Raw genomic sequence first — 8,973 nt, 5'->3', positions numbered from 1 at the left:
GCCTGGGCATCCCAGCAGGTGTAGTGAGAATAATATTGGGATTTTTTTCTGTGAATTTTTGAGTGACTGCTATTAAGACTGGCATGTATATGAAAGTCTTTACAGAGCATTAATTGCTGCTCCAAATAAACTTGGCATATATAATCAGTAGAGCTTTACTGTGCTGAATTTGTTCTCATGCTCTTAGATATCAAAACTGGCTTACATTTGGTGGCTTAATTTCATGGCAGTGGCCCTTTTTTACAAACACACACTTGTGTGACTTAGGACAGCTGTGTGGGGTTGCTGAGGAAGAGCTCTGTGTGCCTGCAGCTGAGCTGATAGGTCTCGTGTGTCCCTTCCCCAGCACGGAGTGGCATAACACCTCCTTCCAAGGCTTGCGGCAGCTTGTGGTGCTATCTTGCTTCTCTGCAATTAGGAGCTTGGCTAATTCCCAGTGTTGGTGGGTGCTGGTGTTGGTTGCAGATAGAAATGCCATTGCTCTGGATTAGGTATTGTACAAAGAAGATAAATAAATGGGTACATTTTGTTAACAAAAATGTGGGTTTTCTTGGGGTTGCATTTCCTACTTGGAGGGAATTTTTCTCCCCCCCCCCCCCCCCCTTCTTTTTCCCTCATGTACTGTTTATTTTGCACATATATATCAGCCCTATTTGTAGTGAAAGAAAACTTCATGGGGTTCTGGATGAAGGTTTTTTGTTTGTTTTTTATTAAACAGATTTTCAACTTCTGCCCTGAGCAGTGAAGTATTGTGTTTTCATTCTTTGCATATTTCTTGGATTTGGTTGTAATAGAATATGAACATGTGCAAAAGCTATTTATTTTCCTGAGTCATAACAGCCCCGGTGTGTTTGAAGCCCAGTGTTTTGTATTTACAGAAGTAACAGTCAGTCTTTTGATATGCAGAGTTTTAAAACAGATATTAAAGGAAAGAGTAATTAAAACCATGAATGGAAAATGGGGCAAAACGCAACGTAAGTTTATCTGCAGGTAGACTGTGCCAGAGTAAATTACACCCTCCCCTGCCTCTGCCACCCCATGCGAGTTAAGCTAAATATATTGATTTTATCTGGTCTTTAATAAAACATTTATTATGGCATGAGATGGGAAACTAAACTGGAGGAGTGGGTCATTGGAGTTAAAAGCAGTTGAGGGTCTGGCTAAAGGGGAAATAATAGAAGACCAAAGGAAACCCCTAGGCTGAGGAAGACTAGCAATGGGATACTGTCACAAAAACTTTGGCCACCAGGAGTTAAGAATGTGCAGAATAATCTTGCCAGTATTAAATGGCATGATGTAGGCATGTGGATGTATCAGGTTGTTTTATAGTGTACTGTAGAAGTCTCATCTAGGAAGAATGAATCTTTTTGATAACGAAAAGTGAGAAAGATAATTTTAAACCCAGCTTGGTGTAAGAAGGCTCCTTTTCCTAAACACGCATATTGGCTTTACCCCAAGTAGTACCCAGCATTTTGCAGGGAGATGCTTTGGGATTTCTTGTGTCTCATTTTCTCTGATCTTTCCCAGTTTCCTTTCCAGCTTCACCTCAGTTGGCCTTATTTTAATCCCACTTTTTCCTTCTGAAGTCGTACAGTATTCTGTGGTCATGGATCTGAAAAAGCTAATTGAAGTGACACTTGGCTAATTGTCTTTAGAGGTGGCAGAAGGGATGACTAGACTGGCTTACTTAGGCTGGGAAAGGGAAGAGTGTTTGGTAGTTCTAGGACTTCGGACTGCTCGTGGCTATGCAGTTTCTGAGGCTGTGGTTGCAGCTTCCTATTTGGCCTCTTGGATCTTACCAGTAGTGGATCCAAAAAGCATCAGCAGAGTTTTTTTAATTTTTCTCTGCTTGCTGCAAAGGCTTTGGCAAGGACTTTACTGCATATATAATGATAATAACAGTACATTAAATACAGAAGGTTGCTTAATACATTTCTGTTTGTTAAATGCATCGTTAACTGAATTTATTTTAGTCAGATTGTGGTGGGGCCTTCCCAGGTTTGGGTCTTAGTTTGTGTTCTGTGGTTGTCTTACTTAAAATACCAAACACCATCTCTGGTCCCTGTTATTTTTAAATGTCAGTGCAGCCCTACTGTGGGTAAGTGCATCGTGAATGTAGTGCTGGGGAGGGGTGAGCTGTCCTAGGAGCAGTGTTAGGAGTATCCTGCTACCAGCCTTCCCCAGTTTGTGGTAGGTAAGTTAGGAGCTGTCTGTTCCATCTCCATCCCATAAAGACGGGGAGCGATGATCCAAGTCGTTTCTGCTCTTGTTCCTTGCAGACCTGCGTAGCAAATGAAGGTGGCTCTGTAAGGTAGACAGGGAAGATATTAGAGTAAGGATGAGGGATGGCCTGTACTAGCTTTAAAATCTTCATGGCAGCAATTTGAGATTTCATATGTAGAGAGCCATTGGTGAACCTTTTATTCAAGTGGTAAGCTCTGTCCTGTGTTAGACTGAAAGAATAGTGTAGGAAATAGGTTTTTCTTCTCTAGAGGAAGGCATTTGTCACCCTTGTTAATGATGTATGGTATGCTACTTCTAAGTAATCTGTTGGAATTGAGGTAAGATAAGACTGACTGCGAGGAGTGCTGTTGTTGAGTTGCTCATGGTTGGGACTTAAATACAGCATTGTGCATGTTTAATTCCTTAAAAGATGTTTCCAGCGTCCTCAAAGACCTTTGGATCTGAATGGTTTGTGGTGCTGCTATTAAATTATGACAGGGATTTTGATGTTCTGGGAAAACATTTTTACCTGCCAGAAAAATATTTTGTTCCTTTTGCTTAGCAATGTCTGATTTTTGGGCTTTGCCTTTGTATTTTAAGCAGTCCTTTAAAATGCCTGCAGAACTTTGATTTTGGGAGGATGACACTAACGGGATAGATGGGCTGAAGTACTTCCCTCTGATATAAGTGTGGCCTGAATCTTGTTTGAAAAGCAAGTCACTTTGTTCATATGAATTAATGCCTTCTCCCTCACCAAATACAACATCTTGACACTGGGTCATTTGCATCCTGAAGAGCTCAAGCCAGACAGCTTCGCTTTTGCTTGAAGCATTAGGCTCTCAACTGGTTTGGCTTTGGGCTGACAGTGTCTAAGGACCAGCCAAGTTGGAGTGCAGTTCTGATGCTTTTCCTGGCAGACAGTGTGACCTTTGTGGTTTCAGGATATTGTTTTTCAGATGTGCACATTTAGTCCTAATGGTTCAGCTGGTTCTTCTTTAAAATTGATATATATCCAAGAACAAAGAGAAACAACTTGTCTGATGAGGGGAAACTGGAGACTGAATTAGACTCGTGAAATATTGAGGTTCAAGATATTCTTTAGTTGAAAGCATTAGCTTCACAAGTAGTGTATCATTATTGCAAGAATGTAATTCTTGGTATAAAGAAGCTGCAAAACACAAAGCACAATTAGCCAAAGCTAAAGGTTTATTGACTTTGAAATTACTTTTCTTCCCCAAACAGGCTGCCGTGTATTGTAAAGGAGGGTAGCTGTGTTTGGACTCAGAAGAGTTCAGCAATTGCTTGCTGATTCAGTGGGTTTGATACAGAGCAGTGTTCAGAAAATGCATAGTTTTGTGTTGAAGGCAAGAGCACAGCAATGGAGATGACTAATGGGTGTTGTACATGATTAAGCGGGGGTAGAGGCAGGGAAGCTGTGGCACAGAGCAGAGGCGTAAGCACATGTGGCGTTTGGCCCTATTTCAGTCTGCCTTGGCAGGTTGGGCCATAAACGTCTCTCCTCCATCCCCCTTTTTGTGCTTTGCTCCCTGCCAAGGAAAATGTAAATTTGTAGTGTTACTTGTTTTTCTGTACAGACATACCCTTTAACGGCAGTCAGGATAGAACACCTCCCTGCACTGCGGGTAACCTGTAGTAGCATTGCTCATGTCCCCGTGTGACCAGAAACACTGAGAGCGATTAATAAAACCTTTCCTGCTATACAGCTTGTACCTCCAAGTTCAAATGGATGGGAAGGTTCAACGTTGCTGATGAGTTCTGATATTTTTTTTCATTTGGCAAAACAAATAGTTAAAGGTTGCTGTTAAATTCTCTTAATTTTGTTTTAAAACGGTCTAATCATATCAAACTACCTAAGTAGTGTTTTTAGCATTGTTTGGGGGAAGCATTATATTTAGAAAAAAATATTATTGTGGAACAGTTTTAACATTATACAGAAAAATAGTATTTAATGACAAATAAGATGATTTATGTTGCTAAGGCAAGATTTATGTTGTCTTCGGCAAATGAGAAGGGGAAAGCTCACCAGCATGTTTACAGCACAAGAGTCTGCGCTGTGCTGGAGAAGTGTTCCCTGGTGCTGAGTGGGGCCTCTTTAAATTGAAATGAGGAGACTTCATTGAAAAATTGAAGTTTCTGGGTGTTCTTGAGTAAAAAGAGACTATTTCTTTTCTAAACTTACCTGATACCCTGAAATATGTGCAGTTACAAGTTTAGTCAAAGTTGTGATACATCGGTACGATTAAGTGAAAATCACCAAATGTTTATGGGTAAGATTTGCTTTTCATGATTTTTCTGTTCAGCTCTTTGAAAGCATTAATATTGAGATATCCTGTTCCAACCTCTTTCTTTTCCTTAATGTAAAAGTTCTTTCTTTTTTTATACTGTGTTTTTTTTGTGCCTTGAAAACTGCACTCTTAGTTTTAAATGAACTTATGGTAAGCGAGGTGAAAACAAAAGGCTAAAAATTGCCTTCCAGATTTTTTTTTTTCTTCTTTCTGTTCCATGTCTTTCCAGACTTCCCCCTCATGCATGCTTCTGAAGATTTAAGGCAGAGAAGCTGCGGGAGGTTATAAAGTGAAGGTTTGGGGATCAGCTGTAGGCATGGTCATCACATCTGCAAGCATACAAGAAAAGTGCTGCTGTTAGCTCTTCCAAGAGCTAGTTGTCAGGCTTGGAAACTTTCAAAGACCCCATTCAGTCTAAATGTGGTATTTAGTTTTAGATTTATGCTGTTTTCCAAGAGCTTCAAGCCCACATCACTGAGTGCAAGCAGTAAGAATACACGGAGAAGTCAAATGAAGGGTAATGGTGCATCTCACTGTGGCAGTCTCTTACCATTACAAAATCCTTGGTTGTAAAAGCGGGTTGTGGAGGAGGACTCTGTTCTGCTTGGTGTTTCTAACTGAGGATGTGCATATTTGGTGGTTGAAAGAGCAATTTGGGAAAGATGTTGCTTATGTGCTGCTGTTTATCTGTCTGTGATGTGAAGATTGTAAGAGCCGCCTTAGCTCGAGTAGAAGTTGTATAAATTAGTACTTCAGAAATTCTTATCAATTGCTGAGATAAAAGGTACACTGGTTAATGTGAATTACTGTTGAAGGAATAATCATGAGATGAAAAATGGAATATCAGACACCTTTTTAAATTAACAGCTGTGGTTTCTATGATAAAGACACAGAAATCTGCCCACGTGAAACAAACTACAGTTTAGGAATTCTTTTAAATATTTAGCCTGTTTTCAATATATATTTATATTTTAAAATACTTTAAATTCTGAGAGGAAGTTTTCTGTCTCCCTGATACTTGTGAAATCCTTTGAGGGAGAAGGGGGGAGTGCTTAGAATGCTATTTCTTGTGTTAAACGGTTTCTGAAAAGCAAAGCTGACAAAACCCTGAATTTGGGTTTTGGGAGTTAGTGTTCACAGGGTGGGAAGAACTTTATTGAAGAGCAACTGATTTCACGGGGCCAGAGGTCAACTGCCCTGGGGTGCCCTTTGGGCTGTGACATCAGTCCCTGGCCCCTCTTCTGCTGGAGTGGGGCTGGCAGGATGCTGCCATCACAGCTGGGGACCCACTGCTCCGCATGGCCACTGATGCTGCCGGAGCCCCTCTTTGGTGTTCCCCTCCTGGCCAGTGTATCGTGAAGCTGAAGAAATTCCAGTGCTAATCAGGCTTGTAATCAATTAGGCACAAGGTGAAAAGGATAAAGAAGAAAAACAAAAAGTGATAGTTGGGTATAAAACATCCACAAGGCTTCATTAAGGGCTGTATGATTGACAGCTGCTCAGCATCTTCATTTGTGTATGCACAAGCTGGACAAGGCTTCCATCACATCTGCTGCAAAGGCTAACTTGATTGTATCCCCACGTCTGTGTTTTGCATATTTGAGGATGTCCTCTGCTTCTGAAATAACTGGTCCTGTATCACTGCCTTATCCAGTGCAGATGTTTACCTCCCCCTTGCCCCAGAGAGCTGCTGTTCTAAACAGTCAGACCAAACCTGATATATTTAGGTCTTTTAACTTAGTTCTTACCTGGTTTGTATCAGCAACTTTATACAGCTTTCTCAAGAGCTGTGAACTCCTCTCACAGTTTGTACTCAGCATGCCTTTTTTGGGTTGGGTTTTTTTGGGTTTTTTTTTGTTTTTTAAAATTTTAAAGAAGGTAGATGCAGAGAGTGTGAATTAGACTTCAGAAACTCTCCTGTAGTCCCTGCTGTGGCTCAGTGTGAGGGGGGGAAACCAAAATCTGGAGGGAGAAACTGTTGTTGAGGCAGTACAAATAATTTCTGATTGAGACTTGCTATTCAGATGCTGCATTCATGTTTCCTATTTGAGTCTTGAAAGAAGTTTGTGCATTATATGATGAATTAAATAGCTTTTTAATAAACACATAAATAGTATCTCCCAAACTCTGCAATTTAGCCACTTATGTGAATAATAGCACATGATGTATAATAGCATGTTGCCTTCAATTTTCCAAACTCTAATAGAGAGGGCAGTGATGCACAAATGTATAACTTCATTAAGTCTTAATTTTTAGTACTTTGCACCCTACTTCATGCAGATATCTTTATTTGTATTGCGGTGCAATTGAATCACTGGGATAATCTTCTGAGCAGTTAGGCTGCCCAATTATGATTGCATTGAGTTTGCTGAGATGACTAAATAGAACTCATCTAGATTTTAGTTTTCTTTCCATTGAGCAAAGTGTGCAGGAAGGCACAGATGGGAAAAGTCATCTGATTTTAACTTACTGGGTTAGTATACAAATGTATGCTGACACCTAACACAGTCTCTGCCTATTTAATCTTCTCTGATGGAGCCCTGCCTGCACAATGGCTTGTGTCTGAAGGGGAGCATTGGCTCCTGGCATCTGCAGAAGACAGCTGCGTCCTGGCTGGGGGTTTCGCCCAAGAGGTCAGGCTCTGAGCATCTTCATGCAGGGGAGCAAGCGGTCCCAGTTCCCTCCGCTTTCTGTGCAAGTGCTGCTGCTGCAGAGTTGCTGCTTAAGAGACTTGACCCCATTGTAACAGAGAGCGAACTTTCACAGTGTTTCTGGAAAAGACTAACAAGTCACCTCTGTAGGAGGTGTTCGGCTTGGGGTCTGTGAGGATCTTTGGTCCTTGCAATGAGTGGGATTTCAGGCAAGTCCAAATGTTCTAATTTTCAGTACTTCCCCCCCACCCCACCCCCCCGAATTCCACAGCCTCCCCTACCCCCTTTCTAGGGTGCTGTCCACAGTGAAGTGTTGAATGTGGTGATGTACCATTTGCCACAGTAGTTGGGTACCTGTTTCTCATCGGTGTTCTGCTTGGTTTTGCATTGCCGTGCTTCTTGCAGGAACACCCTTTCATTACAGCTGAAGCATAGACTTTGTGCTCAGACTGTCCAGCACACTTTCCTATTCTTTGTTTGCAAGTGCCTGTTCTTTGGTCTGGGCTGTGTAAAAGTCCACAGACACCTACGTGACATCCTGAAAATAGGGACAGACCTTTGGCTGTTCTGAAAGAATTGAAATTTAATTGAAAGAGTTACTATTTTCATCAGGAGACCACTAATCTTAGGCTTACATGACAAGCAACTCTATTGTATGAGTACAGATAGCTGGTTTTGGGCAGCTGGTCTCTTTATACACACACTTCTCCCTTCAAGTCTTTATTTTGCTCTGATCTTTAAGTCTTAAGTGGTCACCTTCAATATACCTGTGAAAGTCTTAAATCTGGACAATCCGTCTTTTTCTGCAAACTGTTAGCCAAAGTGTTTTGTCTGCTAGAGAGTAAAATGATAGAATTGTAGACTCATAGAATTGTTTAGGGTGGAAAAAACCTTTAAGATCATTGAGTCCAACCATTAACTGCCAAGTCCACCACTAAACCATGTCCTTAAGCACCACATCTGCATGTCTTTTAAACACCTCCAGAGGTGGTGACTCAACCACTTCCCAGGGCAGCCTTTCCAATGCTTCACAGCCCAGAGGTGAATGTAGAGGGGAGCAGCAAGCAGTGAAATGTGCTTTCTGTGACTGGAGTTGATGAGTTTCTAGGGGAAACAGTAGAAGACATTTGGTTGCATCTCCTTCACTGAGGACAGTCATATCTTCCAATCTGGCAGACTTGTTAAGTGTTGGTAATTCACTGGTCTCTGGGAACAGGTAGGAAAGAAGGAAGGAAATGACAAGCTACATCTCTGTCAGTATTTTGCAATGATTATGCCTGTAGGCAGCTTTGTTATTGGCATGGCACAACTGTAGCATCTTTTCTGAAATAAATATTGCTGAATTATTTCAATTACTGATATTCCATCCCTCACTGGGGATTATCGGAACACAGTTTGCTGGATAATTGGAATGTAACCACTGAGCTTTTTCCCAAGTATGGAGAGGCTTTCATCACATTTAAGGACTTAATCTCAATGATATTGATATCAGGAGAGTGAGAGAACCTGGTCCTTCTCTTTCATTTGGGTAGAGATGATGACTGGGCATTCAGTAGGGAGATAAAGTGAGTGGGCCCATGCAGACTAGAATGGGTTGCTTTTCCTGGGCCTGTGTTTTGGGCCAAAGGGGCTTTTACATGGAGATCCCGTGGACAAGGTGGTATTTGGATGAGCTGGAAGAGGTTACCCGCTGGAGAAGCTAACATCCTGGAAAAGCAATGGCTTGAACAAAGTACTGGTTGCTTTCCTAGCATAGAAGGTCAGATGACATGACAAGTCTTGATGGTTTTCAA

The sequence above is a fragment of the Falco punctatus genome, assembly GCF_963210335.1.
Source record: "Falco punctatus genome assembly, chromosome: 1".
In the NCBI taxonomy this organism is placed as follows: domain Eukaryota; kingdom Metazoa; phylum Chordata; class Aves; order Falconiformes; family Falconidae; genus Falco; species Falco punctatus.
Note: the sequence above shows the minus strand (reverse complement) of the source record.